The 20,458-nt window shown below is 40.5% G+C and overlaps 1 protein-coding gene across 2 annotated transcripts in view; it reads right to left on the bottom strand.

Moving 5' to 3' along the window:
• The window catches only part of LOC122563725 (angiopoietin-2), a 243,994-nt gene extending 224,781 nt beyond the window's left edge, over positions 1 to 19,213 (bottom strand). The window contains exon 1 of one of the 2 annotated variants that reach the window (XM_043717869.2): positions 18,963 to 19,213. The gene's annotated coding sequence lies outside the window, so the exon portion shown is untranslated. The remainder of the gene's footprint in view (positions 1 to 18,962) is intronic. The other variant, XM_043717870.2, reaches the window with a different exon arrangement.
• Positions 19,214 to 20,458: the final 1,245 nt, after the last annotated feature.

Below are 20,458 nucleotides of genomic sequence, written 5' to 3' on the forward strand. Positions count from 1 at the left end.
AGTGAACTTTGTTTATAAATTCCCCTCTGCTTATATTATCCACACTTATCAAAGAGACCTACCTGTGGCACTAAACATTACTCAGTACCATAGGGATTAATTTCTGAGACATCACATATTAAACACAATGCTCAAATCAGTTTGTTCACTGGATTCCTCAATTAATTTCAAACTTGTTAATTTCCTGTGTTTACCAATTCATGTACTTACAGTGCTAATTGTGTGCATTCCCTTTAACTAATGCAGTTGTGAAATGGGCCCTATGTCTTGGTAATTGGATTCCAGCTGAGAATGAAACAAGTTCCAACAAGTCTTACCACCATCAAAGACAAGAACCAAATTCATGAGCAAGAACAGAGGAAGAAAGGTATGCTAAATTGAAGCATAAGCATGGATTCACATATTGGATTCTCAAATATGTGCATACTGTTCAATTTCAGCGCTAAAATGAACTTTATTGTCCGTTGCAATTGCGAATATTTTAACTGCTTTGGTCTGTTAAAACACCAGTGTTGTTGGGTGATAAGACAATGATATATATGATGATGTTAAAAATTATGAAACACCTGGTTATAGTCCAACAGGTTTATTTGGAAGCACTGGCTTTTGGAGTGCCACTCCTTCATCAGGTAGCTGTGGAGCAGGACCATAAGACGTAGAATTTATAGCAAAAAATCACAGTGTCATGTAACTGAAACAATATATTGAACAAACCTAGATTGCTGATACATCTTTCATCTTTTAGAATGGGTTGCACATTTCAGTTCATTAATATGTAAATGTTAATCTAAGTAGGATCTAATTGTGAAACCAAACTACAAACTAAGTGAGATGCTGCAGGAACTCAAATTTACAGAGGTACTATGGTGATAGCAACAACTGGAACTTATGATTGATGAGAGTGCATTGTATCTTCCTTTAGTCCCATGACTGTGCTAACCACAACATGAAGTTGATTGTTTTATGCAGTTATGGATATGGCCAATTAAATACTTAATCTGTATTATTTCTATCATCACAATCAGGTTTCTTTAAAAAAATGAACATTATTGATTTATTGTGAAAACAATAGGTTCCCCATGGGAGACTGGTTAGCAAGGTTAGATCTCATGAAATACAGGGAGAACTAGCCATTTGGATACAGAACTGGCTCAAAGGTAGAAGACAGAAGGTGGTGGTGGAGGGTTGTTTTTCAGACTGAAGGCCTGTGACCAGTTGAGTGCCACAAGGACCGGTGCAGCGTCCTCTACTTTTCATCATTTATATAAATGATGTGGATGCGAGCATAAGAAGTAGAGTAGTAAGTTTGCAGATGACACCAAAATTGGAGGTATAGTGGACAGCGAAGAAGGTTACTTCAGATTACAATGGACTCTTGACCAGATGGGCCAATGGACTGAGAAGTGGCAAGTGGAGTTTAATTCAGATAAATGTGAGGTGCTGCATTTTGGGAAAGCAAACCTTAGCAGGATTTATGCACTTAATGGTAAGGTCCTAGGGAGTGTTGCTGAACAAAGAGACCTTGAAGTGCAGGTTCATAGCTCCTCGAAAGTGGAGTCTCAGGTAGATAAGATAGTGAATAAGGCATTTGGTATGCTTTCCTTTATTGGTCAGAGTATTGAGTACAGGAGTTGGGAGGTCATGTTGCGGCTGTACAGGATATTGGTTAGGCCACTGTTGGAATATTGCATGCAATTCTGGTCTCCTTCCTATCGGAAAGATGTTGTGAAACTTGAAAGGGTTCAGAAAAGATTTACAACGATGTTGCCAGGGTTGGAGGATTTGAGTCATCGGGAGAGGCTGAACAGGCTGGGGCTGTTTTCCCTGGAGTGTCGGAGGCTGAGGGGTGACCTTATAGAGGTTTACAAAATTATGAGGGGCATGGATAGAATAAATAGACAAAGTCTTTTCCCTGGGGTGGGGGAGTCCATAACTAGAGGGCATAGGTTGAGGGTGAGAGGGGAAAGATACAAAAGAGACCTCACGGGCACCTTTTTCACGCAGAGGGTAGTACGTGTATGGAATGAGCTGCCAGAGGAAGTGGTGGAGGCTGGTACAATTGCAACATTTAAATGGCATTTGGATGGGTATATGAATAGAAAGGGTTTGGAGGGATATGGGCTGGGTGCTGGCTGGCGGAACTAGATTGGGTTGGGGTATCTGGTCGGCATGGATAAATTGGACTGAAGGGTCTGTTTCCATGCTGTACATCTCTATGACTCTATGTAAAGCTGATTAATACACTGTTTGAAGGATGAAAGTATGAATATCTACATTCTAAATACCCCAAAACACACACAAGCACATGCCCATTGTTACCAGGAAAAGGAAAGAAATAGTTTTATCTTTCTCAAGATGCACTTTGGAAAACATGTTTTTGGCCAATGGTCATTGGTTCTTGAAGGAGTAAGATCTGGGAACATTCAGATGGCTGCCAGCCTGGTCATTTGATGTATGTAGTTAGGTGTCACCAAACCTAGGCAGGTCGCTCTCAGATCTTTGAAAAAGTAACTCCCCTAGGATTATTTCACGCACTGCAAGTGAGCAACTCCAATTCAGTAGGTTCACAAAAAGGATTGTCACTGAAACAGGAAAGCTAAGTTGGGAAGCTCCTTTCTTTCAGCAAGGAGGTTACCAACTACCACAAAGAATATCCAAATTTGAAACTGGAGCTTGACAGTTATAAAGCCAGGCAGGGTAAACAAGCAGTTATCACAAGGTATATGACTACCAAGCAATGCCTTGTTAAAATAAATGTTCCAGTGTCTTTTCATTTACCTCTGAAAGAAAGCCAGTGGCGGTATCCATAGTCCTTCAAACCCAAGTCCACATGAATAATTAAATACGAAGACTTCATAACAGAAATTGTGCCAGTTCTAGCGGCTACTCACTCTATTCAGTGCTTTGAAAAAAAACACTTGCTGGAAAAACATATTGAGACTTAAAACTGGTGAACAGTACAACTTGTTGTGGTTTAGTCATCAATATTTCTAATGAACAAATCATGCAAACACAAATGCATTAAGCTATAAACATTAGCAACTGCACTGGATCATTCTAGCAACGTATCTTAATATTCTATTCATTTTAGTGACAGCTTTGTGTTATTAGCTGTGAATCTATAGGACATAATGAGCTATAAAACTTGGGTATTTTTTACTCTTTAGTTGCAAACCTTGAATGATATACAACATGTTTCGGTTTAGAACTACAAAAATGCAAATAATACTTTCATCAATATTAAATTTGACAAGGTTCTACTTAAAAGGTTATTAGGCCAAATAGAAATTTGTGACAGGAGAGTAACAAATAGCTCAGATAGAAGTTTGGCTGATGGGCAGACAGAAAATAAGAGTTTTCATGAATGGCTGTGTTTCATATTGGCAATTTGGGAGACATGGAGTCCTGCAGGATCTAAGCTGGGTGCACAACTTTTCAAAGATTAGATCAATGATTCAGATGGAGGGAGTGAAAACATGGTGGCTGAAGTTTCAGATGACACAAAGATAAGTCGAAGACTGTCTTGTGAAGATGACATAGCAAGAATGAAGTTGAGAGTTTGGCACTGGAAATGTATAGCAGATCAGGCAGCATCCAAGGAGCAGGAGAATCGATGTTTGGGCATTAGCCAAGTATCAGGAACGAGGCTTGTGGGCTGGGGGGTGCTGAGAGATAAGTGGGAGGGGGTGTGGGACTGGCAGTAAAGTAGCCGAGAATGCAATGGGTAGATGAAGGTGGGGGCAAAGGTGATAGGTCGGAGAGGAAGGTGGAGGGTGGAGCGGATAGATGAGAAAGGTAATGGACAGGTCAAGAGGGTGGTGCTGAGTTGGTGGTTTGGGATTGGGATTAAGTGGGGAGAGGGGAAATGAAGAAACTGGTGAAATCCACATTAATCCCGTGTGGTTGCAGGGTCCCAAGGCAGAAGATGAGACATTTTTCTCCAGGTGTCGGGTTGTGAGGGTTTGGCGAAGGAGGAGGCCCAGAACCTGCATGTGCTTGGTGGAGTGGGAGAGGGGGGTTGAAGTGTTCAGCCATGGTATGGTGGGGTTGGTTGGTGCGGGTGTCCCAGAGATGTTCTCTGAAACAGTCTGCAAGTTGGCGTCCTGTCTCCCCGATGTAGAGGAGATCACATTGGGCGGAACAGTTACAGTAGATGACATTTGTGAAAGTACTGGTAAGTTTCTGTTGGATGTGAAAGGGTCCTTTGGGGCCTTGGACAGAGGTGAAGGGGGAGGTGTGGGTGCAGTTTTTGCACTGAGTGATAGGGGAAGATGCCAGGAGTGGGGTGTGGGCTGATGGGGGGCATAAATCTGACAAGGGCGTCATGGAGGGAATGGTCTCTCCGAAATGCTGATAGGGGTCGGGAGGGAAATATACCCTTAGTGGTGGGGTCTGTTTGTAGGTGGCAGAAGTGGTGGGGGATGATGTGATGAAAACGGAAGTTGGTTGAGTGAAAAGTGAGGACCAAGGAGATTCGGTACTTGTTGCATTGGGAGGATTGGGGTTCAAGGAGGAAGGTGCAGAAAATGGAGGCAATGCACTGGAGGGCATTGTCGACCACATGAGAAAGGAAATTGCAGTCTTTGAAGAAAGAGGCCATCTGGGATTTTCTATGGTGGAATTGGTCATCCTGGGAAAAGATGTGGTGGTTGCAGAGGAGTTGGGAATAAGGGATGGTGTTTTTACAGGAGGCAGGGTGGGAGGAGGTGTAGTCCAGGCAGCTATGGGATTTGATGGGTTTATTGTCGATGTCCATGGTTTGTTGGTCACCGGAAATGGAGATGGAGAGGACTAGGAAGGAGAAGGAGGTATCCAAAAAGGTCCAGGTGAATTAGAGGTCAGGGTGAAAAGTGTTAGTGAAGTTGATGAACTGTTCAACCTCCTCATGGGAGCACGAGGTGGCGCTGATACGCTGATCAATGTAGCAGATGAAAAAGTGGGGAATGGTGCAGGTGTAACTGCAGAAGATGGACTGTTCCACCATGCCTGACAAACAGGCAGGCATAGCTGTGGCCTATGGAGGTGCCCATGGCTACCCCTTTGGTTTGAAGGAAATGGGAGGATTGGAAGTAGAAGTTGCTAAATTTATTAACGGACCAGTTCAGCCAGGTGGATGCGGGTGTCAGTGGAAGGGTACTGGTTGGGACAGCGTGAGAAGAAGAAACTGAGGGCTTAGAGTACTTTGTCATAGCCGATAGATGTGCACAGGGACTGGATGTCCATTGGGAAGTTTAGATGTTGTGGGCTGGGGTAACGGAAATCTTGGAAGAGGTGAAGGACATGGGTGGTGTTCCCGAACAAAGGTGGGAAATTCCTGCACTAAAGGGGACAGAATAGTATCAAGGTATGGAGAGATGAGTTCAGTGGAAAAGGAGCAGGCTGAGACAATGGATCGACCAGGAACTCAGGTTCATAGATCTTCGGCATGAGGTGGATTCGGGCGATGCAGGGATGTGGACTATGAGGTTGGAGGCTGTGGATGGGAAATCCCCAGAGGTGAGGAGGTTGTGGATGCTCTGGGAGATGATGGTTTGGTGTTGGGAGGTAAGGTCGTGGCCAAGGGAGCAGTAGGAGGAGGTGCCTGCAAGTTGGCGCCTGGTTTCAGCAGTGCAGAGATTGGTGTGCAAAACTACCACAGTGTCCCCTGCCTTGTCTGTGGGTTTGATGGTGAGGTTGTAATTGGAGAGAAGAGAGTGGAGGGCTGCACGTTGTGAGGACGGGAAGTTGGATTGGGTGAGGGGGGTGGGCAGGTTGAGGTGGTCTATGTCACAATTAGAAATGAAGAGATCAAGAGTGGATAACAGGCCAGCATAGGGTGTCCAGGTGGATGGAGTGTGTTGGAGATGGGAAAAGGGGTCCTCGGTGGGTGGGTGGGAGCTTGATTGAAAAAGTGGGCCCATAGATGGAGGCGGCAAAAGAAATGTTCAAAATCGCGACGAGTGTCAATCTCGTTAATCCAGGAGCATAGAGGGATGAAGTTGAGGCCTTTACTGAGGACTGAACATTCATCCTCAATAAGGGGGAAGGCTGAAGGAATAGTAAAATAGAGTGTGAAAATAGATAAGTCCCCTGGGCTGGATGGGATTTATCCTAGGATCCTCTGGGAAGCCAGGGAGGAGATTGCCACGCCTTTGACATTGATTTTAAATCGTCATTGTCTGCAGGAATAGTGCCAGAAGAGTGGAGAATAGCAAATGTGGTTCCCCTGTTCAAGAAGGGGCGTAGAGACAACCCTGGTAATTATAGACCAGTGAGCCTTACTTCAGTTGTTGGTAAAGTGTTGGAAAAGGTTATAAGAGATAGGATTTATAATCATCTAGAAAAGAATAATTTGATTAGGGATAGTCAGCACAGTTTTGTGAAGGGTAGTTCGTGCCTCACAAACCTTATTGACTTCTTTGAGAAGGTGACCAAACAGGTAGATGAGAGTAAACCGGTTGATGTGGTGTATATGGATTTTAGCAAGATGTTCGATAAGGTTCCCCACAGTAGGCTATTGTCCAAAATGCGGAGGAATGGGATTATGGGAAATATAGCAGTTTGGATCAGTAATTGGCTTGCTGAAAGAAGACAGAGGGTGGTGGTTGATGGGAAATGTTCATCCTGGAGTCCAGTAACTGGTGGTGTACCACTAGGGTCGGTGTTGGGTCCACTGCTGTTCGTCATTTTAATAAATGACCTGGATGAGGACGTAGAAGGGTGGGTTAATAAATTTGCAGATGACACTAAGGTAGGTGGAGTGTGGATAGTGATGAAGGATGTTGTAGGTTAGAGAGACATAGATAAGCTGCAGAGCTGGGCTGAGAGGTGGCAAATGGAGTTTAATGCAGACAAGTGTGAGGTGATTCACTTTGGTCGGAGTAACCAGAATGCATAGTACTGGGCTAATGGTAAGATTCTTGATAGTGTAGATGAGCAGAGAGATCTCGGTGTCCAGGTACACAGATCCTTAAAGTTGCCACCCAGGTTGACAGGGCTGTTAAGAAGGCATACAGTGTTTTAGCTTTTATTAATAGAGGGATCAAGTTCCAGAACCATGAGGTTATGCTACAGCTGTACAAACCTCTGGTGCGGCAGCACTTGGAATATTGTGTACAGTTCTGGACACCACATTATAAGAAGGATGTGGAAGCTTTGGAAAGGGTGCAGAGGAGATTTACTAGGATGTTGCCTGGTATTGAGGGGAGGTCTTACGAGGAAAGGCTGAGGGACTTGAGGCTGTTCTTGTTGGAGAGAAGAAGGTTGAGAGGTGACTTAATAGAGACATATAAGATAATCAGAGGATTAGATAGGGTGGACATGGAGAAACTTTTTCCAAGTATGGTGACGGCGAGCACGAGGGGACATAGCTTTAAGTTGAGGGGTGACAGGTATAGGACAGATATTAGAGGTAGCTTCTTTACTCAGAGAGTAGTAAGGGTATGGAATGCTTTGCCTGCAATGGTAGTAGATTCGCCAACTTTAAGTACATTTAAGTTGTTATTGGACAAACATATGGATGTACATGGAATAGTGTAGGTTAGATGGGCTTCAGATTGGTATGACTGGTTGGCGGAACATCGAGGGCCGAAGGGCCTGTACTGCGCTGTAATGTTCTATGTTCTATGTTCTAAAGACACGGCTGGACTGGGAGCAAGGACCTTGGTTGGGCTGGAGCTGGGAGTGGGGGTGGAGACTGTCACTGGAGTGTGTGTGGTTATGGGATCACCCACCACGGGGGCAAGAGTGAATGCAGCGGTGACATCTATAGGGGGTGGACACGATGTAATGCGTGACATCAGCGATGTCGCCTGCTGAGTTCCGGTGAGTGAGTTCACGTCAGCAATGTAGTCATCAGGGGATCTGGTGAGTGACATCACTGGGGGGGTGAAAATGGTTGTGGCGGTGGCAACTGTGGGGTGAAATGTCATACAAGGTAGGTATCACCTTGGTGCTGGTAGCGGTGGATCTTGTGGCAGTCATGGAGGCAGTTGTCTTCCTGACGATCGTGGAGGTGGTTGTCTGGACGGTGATCGTGGAGATGTCATGGTTGGCGGTGACTGCGGTCTGTGGGGCAGTAGGGATGGAAGTGACATCATAATTCACTGCTGCGGTTATGGCTGGAGCAGCCGCATGGCTAATGGCGTCTGAGCAGTTCCAGAGACCAGGAGAAGGTTCTGGAATGGTCGAGGAAACCCAAATATTGATGTGGCTGAACACTTCAACTCCCACTCCAACTCCACCAAGGACATACAGGTGCTGGGCCTCCTCCATCGCCAAACCCTAATCACCCAATGCCTGGAGGAAGAATGCCTCACCCTACAACCACACGGGATTAATGTGGGTTTTAGCAGTTTCCTCATTTCTCCTGACCCCACCATATCCCATTCCCAAGCCTCCAACTCGGCACTGCACTCTTAACCTGTCCATTATCTTTTTCATCTATCCGCTCCACCCTCCTCTCTGACCTATCACCTTTTCCCCCACCTTCATCTACCTATTTCATTGTCAGCTACCTTCTCCGCAGCCCCATCCCCCTCCCATTTATCTCTCACCGCATCCCCTCCCCCAGCCCCCCCAACCCAGCCCACAAGCTTCGCTCCTGATGCTGGGCTTATGCTCAAAACGTTGATTCTCCTGCTTCTCGGATGCTGCCTGACCTGCTGTGATTTTCCAGCACCACACTATCAACTCTGATTTCCAGCATCTGCAGACCTCATTTTCTCTTAGTTGATACCAAGAATAATATAGATAAGTTGACTGAATGGGCAAAAGTATGGAAGATGAAGTATAATGTGGAAACATGAGAAGTTGTTCTCTTTATATAAAAACAAAGAATATTACTTAAATTGAGAATAACTGCAAACTTTCAAAATGTAGAGAGTTCTAGGTATTCTAGTGCATGAATTACAAAAAGTTACTATACAAATAAAACAGTTAGAAATGATAATGGGATACAATTCTTTATAATGGGAGGAACTAAACATACAAATAAGGATGTTGTGCTTTGGTTATAAAGGACAATGCTGAGACCACACATTGAAGACTGCGAACAGTTCAGTCTCCTTATTTGAGGAAGAATGTAAATGCAATGGAGGTAGTTTAGAGGAATTTTACTGGACATGATACCTGAAATGAGTGGGTTGTCTTATAAGGAAAGATTAGACAAGCTGCACTTATTTTCGCTGGCATTCAGTGGAGCAAAGGATGATTTGATTGAATGCTCATGAATATTCTTGACCACTTGGCCAGGTAAAGGGTACTAACTCTAATGAGTTAGTTGAAAATGAGAGGGCTCAGTTTTAGAATTGGATGTCACCCTTTAGAATCTAGATGAGGAAATTCTGTTTTCTTTCACAAAGGCTTGTGTGACTTAGGACCAAAATGTGATGCTTGTTTGGCAGGGAATCAAAGATTACTGGGGACAGATAGGAATGTGGGATTTCAAACACACAAAGATCAATGATGATTTTATTGAAAGGTGGCATAGAGTCAAGGGGATGAATCACCTATTTCTGCCTGTAATTTGTGTGCTTTTGTTTCATTCACATCCAAGATTATAACACTAGCAGAATCCTTTGTTTCATTTTTATACTTGCACATAATTCTTTCAAAACATTATTCATATTATTATAGATGTTGACGTGTGAGGTCCTCAACACCAATCATTGTGGGAAACTACTCATCACTGGATTTCGTGCTGAACAAGTACCATTATTAGCTGACATTTTCCGACCAGAATTTTTTTTTATTTAATCCAGATTTTTTTTTCTCTACCAGTGCGGCACAACTCCACTTCTCAGAGTAATCATTGTGTGGCAACTCGTCAGAGCCCTTTTGAAAATCCCAATGTATACTGTTGATTGGGTTGTCCTCACTCACCAACCACTTAACTAAATTGGTGTTATCTTCTTTTCCAGACCTTACATTAAGACTCTTTTATTATTCCCTCTCCTTCCATGTTCTCATGCAGATGCTTTTGCCCTCAGTCAGAAGCTAAGAGCTTTAAGAATGCACAGACACGAATCATTAAGGTTTGTTAGATTCAGACAAAATCAAAACTGCTGGTGAAATGTTAGCCCTCAAATCTATATGGTAATAGCACAAAGCCAAAGAAGTTGTCTGGCATCCTAGTTAAATTACATCTGGAGTTTTGCATGCAGTCCTTTTCACAACACTATAGAAAGGATATATTGGAAGTTCGGAGACAATGAAGCACTATCTGTCCAGAATGTTATCAGGGCTGCAAAAGCAACTTCTATTTAGATAACACCTTTAATGTAATGAAACTTCCTCAGATGCTTCACACGAGGATCAGAAAACAAAACATGACACCAAGCTACCATGGAGATCATTGATCAAGATATGTTTTAAGGGGTTTTTTAAAGGTGGAAAGAGATGAAGAGGTGTAGAGAGAAATTTTCGGAACTTGAGACCAAGACAACTGAAAGCACACATCCCTGTGGTACATTAATAATTGAGAATGCTCAAGAAGTTAGAGAAAAAAATCAGAGGAAACACAGATATCTCAGCGAGTCCGGTACTGGAGGAGATGGCAGAGATAGGGAGAGGTGAAGACATGGAGGGATTTGAAAACAAGGTTGTGAACTTTAAACTTTAAGCTCTGATACTCAGCATCTGCAGTCCTCAATTTCTCCTTGTGAATTTTAAACTCCAGGCATCACTTGACAATGTAGGACAGTGGGCACATGGTTGATGGGGGAATGAGACTTTCTGCAAGTTACGCATGAGCATCTAGGTTTTGGAAGACCTCATGATTAGAAAGAACACGTAGAAAGTGGGAGACCAGCCATAGGAGCATTGGAATGGTAGAATCCAGAGGTAGCTAAGTCATAGATTGTGGTTTTAGCTGCCAATAAGTTGGGATGGGGCATAGTTGGGCAATGTTGCAAAGGTGGCAACAGGTGCCCTTTGTGGTCGCATGAACATAAAGTGAAAAGTTCATCTCAGGATGAGATGTAAGATGAATTGGCAAACAGACTGACATAGTCTCAGACTATTACCGTAGAGAGCGATGAACTGTCTACAAAACAGTATTCGGAGTGCAGACCAAAGTAAAGATTTCAGTCTTTCAAATATTGAGCGATGTCAGATAATCAGTTTGATACTTTAGCAACAGTGAAGGAGTCACAAGAAGCAGTATTGAGGTAAAGCAGAGTGTGATTGTTCTGTATGCAAACTAACCTTGTGATTTCAGGTGAGATCACTGAGGGGCTGCAGGTGAAAATTAGGAGCAGGCAAAGATAGGATCCAATAGGTCCTGGAGGTAATAGCACAAGAGTACAGGGAGTGAAGTGAAGGTTACACCCTGAGAGATTGCATAAACTAGTCTGATCATTTCTAGAATATAAACATTTGAATCATCATGTTTTAGAAGAGAGCTAAGATCAGAGTTTGGAACTTTAAATAGTAATGTTCATATCTGACAGGTTTTGTAAAAACCATGGCAGGAAGTATAATCCTGAAACTTTACTTTAACTGAAAATTTCCATGAGTCACAGAATCTGGTAATGCAGCAGCACAGGAACTGGAGTAAGCCATTTATCCCACCCTTCAGGCACTCTGCCCGTATTCCTGATGAAGGACTTTTGCCTGAAATGTTGATTTTACTGCTCCTCGGATGCTGCCTGAACTGCTGTGCTTTTCCAGCATCTCTAATCCAGAATCTGTTTTCTGACAACTAGCCAGTCTTCTATCCATGCTAATATGCTTTCATTTTCCACAATAACCTTAGCTGTGGCAATTTGTCAAATGAGATCTGGAACTGCCCCCTTTTATCCATAACACATGGCACTCTTCTGAAGACCTCCAATAAATTAGTTGACCATAATTTCCCTGTGATGAAACTATACTGATCTTCCTGATTATCTTGTGTTTTTCTAGTTAGGAAGCAAAAATCTCTTTAACAATTGATTTTCACAGTTTCTCCATAATGGATATCTAAGCTGACTGACCTCTAAATTCTCGTTTTCTACCTCCCTCCCTTCTTGAAAAGGTACATTCCAGTCTGATGGAAGCTTTCCTGAGCCAAGGGAATTTTGGAAAATTAACACCAATGTATCCACTATTTCACTGGAAACCTTGAAGAAGAGCTTTGGATGAAGTCCATCTGAACTGGAAAATTTGTCAGTCTACAGCTCTGTCAGTTTGCCGAATATCATTCCCCTTACGATTGTAATTTCTCTGATTCCCACTTTTCTTTATGCTTCCTGATTTACAGCTATTACTGGAATCTTTTAGGGGAGGTAACGGCCTAGTAGGATTATCACTGGATTACTAATCCGGAGACCCCGGCAATGTTGTGGTGAGCTGGGTTTGAATTGCGTCATGGGATTTGAATTCAATAAATATCTGGAAATAAGAGTGATTAGATTACATTACAGTGTGGAAACAGGCCCTTCGGCCCAACAAGTCCACACCGACCCGCCGAAGCGAAACCCACCCATACCCCTACATTTACCCCCTACCTAACACTACGGGCAATTTAGCATGGCCAATTCACCTGACCCTGCACATCTTTTGGACTGTGGGAGGAAACCGGAGCACCCGGAGGAAACCCACGCAGACACGGGGAGAACGTGCAAACTCCACACAGTCAGTCGCCTGAGGCGGGAATTGAACCCGGGTCTCAGGCGCTGTGAGGCAGCAGTGCTAACCACTGTGCCACCGTGCCGCCCACAATGATGATGACATTGAATCCATTGAGTCTAATGATGACATTGAATCCATTGTCAATTATCAGGAAAAAACCCATGTCCTTTAGGGAAGGAAATGGTCATCCTTACCTGGTATGGCCTACATGTAACTCCAGACCAACACCAACATGGTTGACCCTTAACAATTAGGGATGGGCAATAAATGCTGGCCTGACCAGTGATGCACTCATCCTGTGAATGAATTTTAAAAAAACTTTTTGTATCTTGTATAGCGAAGACAGAAGCAAAATGTTTGTTCATTTCATTTGTCATTTCTTCATTATCTTCTATAACAGCGCATTCTAACTCTCTCGAATATCAACACTCATTTTACCTTCACTTTTTCTCTTTAAGTGCCTATAAGAGTGCTTGATATCTGTTTTTAAATTCCTAAGTATCTTCCTTTCCCATTAATTTCTACCCTCGATTAACGTTTTAGTCACTCTTTGCCTTTGTAAAAAATACTTTGACCAATCATTTGCCATATAGCTTTGCAGTTATATGCTTTTCACTAAGTTTAATACTTTCCAGAAGTTCTTTAGTTCACCACAGACAGTGAATCCTCCATTTAGAATGCTTCTTTATAGTAAGCATTCACTTGTTTTGAGTATTTTAAACTATCGCCTTAAATATTTTCCATAAAGTCTCCATTGATCCATCTTCTAACTTAGTATGGCAGTTCACTTCAGCCAGCTCAGCTTTCATGCCAAATAGTAGTGCTTATTTAAGTTTATAATACTCGTCTCAGACACATTCTTGTTCCTTTCAAATTGGATATAATATTCAAAATAGGGTCGCTGCTACCTTATAACTTTGTGGTCATCAACGTATCTTATCAAATTACATAATACTGATATAATCTGGTCTATAAATATGATGTTCTAAGAAAGCATTCTATGAACTTCTCATCCAGGCTACTACTACCAAACTGATTTTCCAGTTAATATGTACATTAAAATCATTAATTCTATATCTTTAACACAAGCACAAATATTTTTTTTCTTGTACACTTTGGTCTACATTGTGATTATTGTTAGGATGCCTCCCACCAATGGTGTCTTTCCTGAACTATTCTTCAACATTTAATTCTGCAAGTATTTCTTGAATAGTTTGCTGCAGTTTCTGGTGTATCTCTCATGTTTGACCGTTTCTATGGATTGTGAGCAGTAAGAGGTCACACTATGCGAGTAGACCTGAAGTTGCTAGTCCAGCAGTGTCTGATGTAGAAATCTGCAATGTTCGGGTGGATTGAATGTACTTACACTCAGCACTATTGACCCTGAACATGGAATTGGTGAACCATTGTACAATTAAAGCTTTATGTTCAATGGTTTCATCCTTGTTTCCCATGTCTGTGGCTATTTGATTTTTTAATTTACCATATTGGTGCTTGTCCCGGTCATCAATCTTAGCCTATAATGAACAGTTGCCCATTTTTAAAAGATGGACAATTTGAATTTTTGCAAACTTTTTGGACCTTGTGATGCCATTGATGTTTTTCCGGAGATTTACCGTGAAACATGGGTGCACCATTCCCTGTCTCATCATGTACAATGTCAGATGCTGATTTGTCAATCACTTCACATATCTACCTTTGGCAGGATACCAGACTGTCTTTATTATTGCTTGAATATACTGCATGTGCATGGTCTGCCTTAGCCACGCACAGCTTTTTGTACCTTTATTAGGCTTTGCTCTAGCACACTGCCTCTACCAATGGTCTTTTCTGACATGTGCCTTGTGTTGAAAACTGGGCATTTTCTTGGTGCATGTAGAAGCCCATACCTTCCACATATCTTACTATGTTTTGGTGTTCACATCATGAGCTCTTGCTATCCACTCAGAAAATCATCCACGGATTTTGTCTAAACAACATGAATTTTAGTTAATGTATAAGGAAGTCTAATCTAATCCTGAATTGTTTCTTCTCATATCGTTCATATATTGTGGGGATCTTTTAGCTCTTTGGTTGATAATCCTGATGTGTTGAGAGTCAGTAGATCTTTGCTCCTAAGCAAATCTTAACAGCTTGATTTTTTTGCATTGGACACTCATAGATCTAAAAACATACCATTGTCAACATTTTAAATTCTGTTAAGAGGTCTGCTGTGTCCTAATTTAAACTAAGGAGAATTGAGGACATTTTAACTACATGCCTTTGACCTTCCTTTGCTTGCTAGTGATACAGCACACACCTTTGTCACTAAGCTTTCTTAATTGAGTTAAATTAACCTCTTGAGAGGAATTTTCTGCTCACCACTATGTTGTGTCTTCAAGATGTTTGACCCTTTAAAATACAAATTCAGTGATGGCTATCCCATACACTTTCTTTCATTTTAAGGCTATATTTCATTTGTAGACTAACTTTCTTGTTCACGATAGGCCTGATCAGCCCAATGTTTTCCATTATTGTTCACCATGTCATATAATTGATAATAGTCTAATAATCAAACATTCACATGGACTGAATGTGGGTTAAGTTATTTAAAACAGTCAAACGTATTATAAATTGTAAAGTAGATATTACAGCAAGGTAACAGATTTTACTGTGTGAAGCTTGCAAAGTGACAGCAGACTAACTACTAGGCAAAATTGAACACAGGAGATATACAGAACATGGAGTCCTTAAAACTGGACTCTTCCAAAGGCAAGATGCCCCCAATAGGTTTGACTGGACAGCAGTGTCTGTGGTATCAATCATCCTTTTGCCAATGATTGAAAAGAGTCTAATAATGCAATAATCCTGCTTATAATATAAATGGGTAATCTTCCACTTTGACAAATAGATGACAATATTGTAGCTGCAGCTGAAGCAGGCCTGTTAGCTCATTCTGGAGCACAACTCTTCAGTCCCACAGCCAGGAATTTGTCAGGGCCCATAGCCTTTCCTGTATTGATTGTAATTAGCCATTTCTCAACTTCTCATGGATTGAATCAAATTGACTGAAAATGTCCTTCTGGGGTACCTCTGGAAGAGGTCAAAATGAATCATTCAATTGGCATTTCTGGCCAAAGATGTTTGCAAAGGATCCATCCTTTTCATTTTGTTCGGAAGTTCTTTCCTTCAGTTGTACTTTGCAGAGATTGTTCAATGACAGTTAGGTTATTACTGATGGCATTTCATAGTTTCATTTATTTCTCACTCAAATTGGCCTTTTCCTACACATTAAGCATGAGAGATGCAGAATAGAAACTACATGACCTCTGCCTTAACCCTTCTACATCCAACTCTTTTAATGTTTCATCTTCCTTTCCTCCCATGTAGAAGTATCTGAAACTCTGCTCTCCACTTGTCTCAGTGACCTTGCTAAAACTGGTCACCCAAGATTTGAGGAATTTAGTCTTGCTGCACCGTGGGGCATGTATTTATTTTAGTTCCAAAACGCTCTGTCCTATTCCATGACACTTGGACAATTCACATTATGTTTTTGAGATGATCATCATTAATCATTTAAATCCTAATGAGTTTGCTTGTGGACAGCAGGTTAATTAGATAAAAGACTTCATGACGTACAGAAACAAATACTGTATTATAGTTTCCAAACTTTGAAATGTGCTTGTCACACTATTTAGGATAATTATATTGATGAATTATATTGATGAATTATCCTAATATGACCTCATTTGCATTTGCAAGTCATAATTAAAACACAGACATTTCTCTGCTAGAAGCGCTGTTCTGATGGTCTTTTGATAATAAAATCATTTCAAAATTTTAGATCAACTTATTTATAAATTAAGTTAATTTGGCTTGACATAAAAATTAGATAAATTGTGTTGATTTCTAACGCAGTCATCTTAGCTCGGAAAAAGGCGATTTGCTTATTCTACCCAATTTGCAGGAATTAACTACAGGGATTTGGCACGGGGGGATTAGGTAGTTTGGCCATATTCCAAATAGGATTTTTTAAAATGATTGAAGCAACATTAACACCACCTTGAATATAGGTGATTTATTGATTCAATCAAAACGGATTAAAAAATACATTAAACAAATTCTAGTTCAAGACAGCTAGGAATCTAGGGACATAGCATCTGAAATTTATTTAATAACATCATGAATTGGGAAAGAATTCCCAGAGTGTGAAAGAAAATAACAAAAAAAAGATGTCTGAAGTGTATATAGATGAGGGTTACACAATACATTTTGCACAAATTATGCTAAAGGCATGTAGCGAAAAGGGTTTTTTGGTAAAACTATCAGAAATAAGTTATGCAAGTACTATGCTTTGAACTCTTTACCACTGATTCATTTTCTCCTGTTCTTAATTGACTGGTTGGGCTGAATGATCAGTATCTGTGCTGTGATTTGTGCGTATGTGTCCTTAACTAGCTGTGTCAACTCTGAAAGGCATGGCTTATTCCAGAACACAATGTACAGTAAGGTATTTTCAACTGGGAACCTGTCCATTTAGCCCTACTAGTCTGCACTAGTGTCAATGCTTCACACACTCCTCAACTCTCATCTCCTTTTGTATCCCTACCAACCCTGGCTTCTGCCCGTTTCTCCATCTAATTTCCCCTTCACTGCATTTATGCTGCTCACTTCAACTACTCCCTATTACAACAAAGTCCACATTGTAACATTTCTCTAGGTAAAGAAGCTTCTCCCAAACTTCCTACTGAATATACATTAGTGGTTACTTCACGCCACACAAGTTGCCCACAAGTAGAAACATGTTGACTGCATCTATATCAAACATACCAGTTGGGTACATGATTGTATACAGTTGTGTGTTCCAAAACTGTTCATCAATATTGACATACATCACTTTACTGACAGGATATGCTGAGTGATTAGGAGCAAGTCTTTTTCTAAGAAGGTGGTGATACTATACATCCTCATGTATTTAATTTAAAAACAGTTTGAGATTTGCCAATCTAACAAGACACTAACATGTTAAATAGGCCAACAATAAAGCCCTTACCAAAAGAAAATTGGTCTCATTCACATTATATACAGTTTTTAGATTAATAGTAACCCTTGAAAACACCATGAGTTGTAAATGGATGACTTCAAGTATTTTCAATGTTAAAGCAGCAAGACACCATGCCTTCACAAAAACTAACGTGATGATTTAAATCAGTCAACACTTCAGTTCTTTTCAATCTTTGTTTTCTGTGCATATTGTTATTAACCCACAAATATTTAATTATGTTACTTGTGCCACACAGCTCCTATTGTCTCAAACTAATTGCCTTTGTACAAGATAAGAATTCAAGACATTATTTAAGATCTGTCTGTAATAGAGTTGGGAGGAAGATGAAACAGCTGCTGTGAACATTATTTTTGCCAACCCAATGATCTAACCAGTGCCCCAACAGCTACAATAGATGAAGTGTGCAAAATATGACTAATGAGAAAAGACTTTGTGTAATCTATTCTGATATAAATAACTGATGTGAGGCTGTACATAACTTACTCTATTTTTCCAAAAACAAAGCAGACTGTGTCCAATGAGCATGAGGACAACAAAATCAGTGTGTTTTTTCCCTTTTGTTTCAATGCCGTTTATTTGAATTTATCACAAATGCAACAACGTTGTCAATTTGAAGTCTATCAATAGCATAAGTTCAGCAGAAGACTACAAGGAAACTAATATTATGACAATACATGCACTAAGTCTTTCCTCCAGCTTAAGTGTAAACTAGAATTTTCATTTTGAAACTGTTGTTTCAATTTAATTCATAGGAAAGCATTTGCAATCTGTATGCTTTTTAAAATAAAAAAAAGTATCTTTATATTTAACAACATAAAAGTTAGTTCTTCAACATGCTGTAATGTGTGTTTTTGGCTGTGATCAAATTAAAATAGCAGTAAGGATAAAATTATTTTCAGAAACTTATCTTGCAAAATAAAGCAATCACTTGCATCAGATGTTTCTTAATGATTCCAATGTCATTGATCCATTTCCATACACAGAAGCTCTCTAACGCCTTCAAGTTCTCTTCCAGATTTCAGTAACATTACTTTTCCATTGGAGGAAAGTGAAACTGCAAAAACGAAATAACTGAAAGCTGCTTGTTCAACTAGTGATCAGTACATTATGTACTGTAGCAATGACAGCTTAAAGAATCAAAATTGCTTTCAACGCACAGGCATCCACTGTCTGTGATGCTCATTCTAGATAATCTGCAATTCTAATCATTTTTCATCTGTCTTCCTCAGACCTGTTTGTATGCATGATGCTATGCCTGAAAAATTCCGTCAGGGAAAAAGAAATGATCCAAGCAAACGTATTCTCCGATACATTGTAGAACACTTACCTTATTGGGTTTTAAATGTGCAGCTGCTCAAATGCTTTCTTCACAGTGGAAAAGTTTTATATTCTTTGCTCAAGTTTCATAGCGAGTGGTAAGTATATAATTTTGCTTGTAGCTTTACTGCTTCAACCGACTAAAATAGCTCTGTAGATTTTCAGGTATTTTGAGAATTATTGATACATAGACTCGGGACCTGGTCTTAAATAAAAAGGCTTAGGAGAAGCACAGGAAGAGCAGGATGAAATGGGCTTGTTTTGAACCAAGAAATCGGAGTAAATTGCCCAGATTTCCATACATGACTTCAAGCAGAGCTTCCTGAAAGGTTGCCAAAAAATCTTTTTTTTAGGGAACAGCCAGAAATGCTGTTTATGTAAAAGGAAGAAACGTCTGCAAGTCAGTCAACTCTATGATAGTTCTTCAAAAGCTACTGAGTTTGTCAGGCTTAGCCAGTAAGGGTTATTTTCAGGTATTTTGAAAAGAAAAGAAACTAATTAAGTTTATCAAACTTTTTGCAATCGTTTCTATGTTGTTATAAATTTGCCATGCTTAAAATATTCCACTGGAGACCTTCACAAGATTTTCATTAACTTTATGATATGATTTTTAGGACAAAGTCCAATCGAGTACTCAGGTAAAGCAGTTTATAAAGAGCTATGTCATTTGGTCTAACAGGTAATAAAGGAACGAGAGAAATCAATGAGTAAGGCAACAACTGGATGATCAATGTTATTACACTTGCCAGAGCACCTTAGATAGAAATCAAGCTGGAGTGAGGGGAAATTTGGTTCCCTTTACATCACTCAGGTAAGGAATGGGGATATCAGAATGTAAATCCTAAAGGTAAGACAGGAAAACATACCAATAAATTGCTCACTTAAATTTTTAACTTAGCAACACAAACTTTATCAATGATTCTCATGGAAAATAAAGAAAGGCAGAGTCCTATTTCTCGAAGATTTGCTCATGTACTTCAAGATATAAAACACAGAAAAATAACAAAGAATCAACTTCTATTTTACTCAACCTAAAATTACAGGGATATCACATGGGTCATTGAAAAAGTATGTCAGTATATTTTCATTTTCTGAAATGGCTTTAACATTGTCTTCTTTCAATTCACACTTTTTAAAATTCGAGACTGCATTTAAATACAGTGATTTGTGGTTCTCATACAGCTAAAGTGGTTCATTGACATCAAATATATTAGCTTGTCCAAAAGTGCCAAGAATGTGGGAAGTGCATGAAGTCTATCGGCATCGAGAAACAATTTTAAATTCAATACAGATCTACCCACTCTGCTGAATATATTGAAGACACATGTTGCTTTGGCCTGCCACCTCTAAAGTATTTTTCACATTACTGTATGAATAGGTGATTTTGAACCAACCCAGTGTTTTCAGATAGAGCAGATAGTGCCTCACAAAATTCCTTTAAGAAGTGATACATTTAGAAGTAGCTGGTAGGGTTATAAACATTAAGGGGCAGCAACTAATTAATTG

The sequence above is a fragment of the Chiloscyllium plagiosum genome, unplaced genomic scaffold (genome assembly GCF_037043375.1).
Source record: "Chiloscyllium plagiosum isolate Xiang-an unplaced genomic scaffold, Cpla_swu_hap1 HiC_scaffold_30, whole genome shotgun sequence".
In the NCBI taxonomy this organism is placed as follows: domain Eukaryota; kingdom Metazoa; phylum Chordata; class Chondrichthyes; order Orectolobiformes; family Hemiscylliidae; genus Chiloscyllium; species Chiloscyllium plagiosum.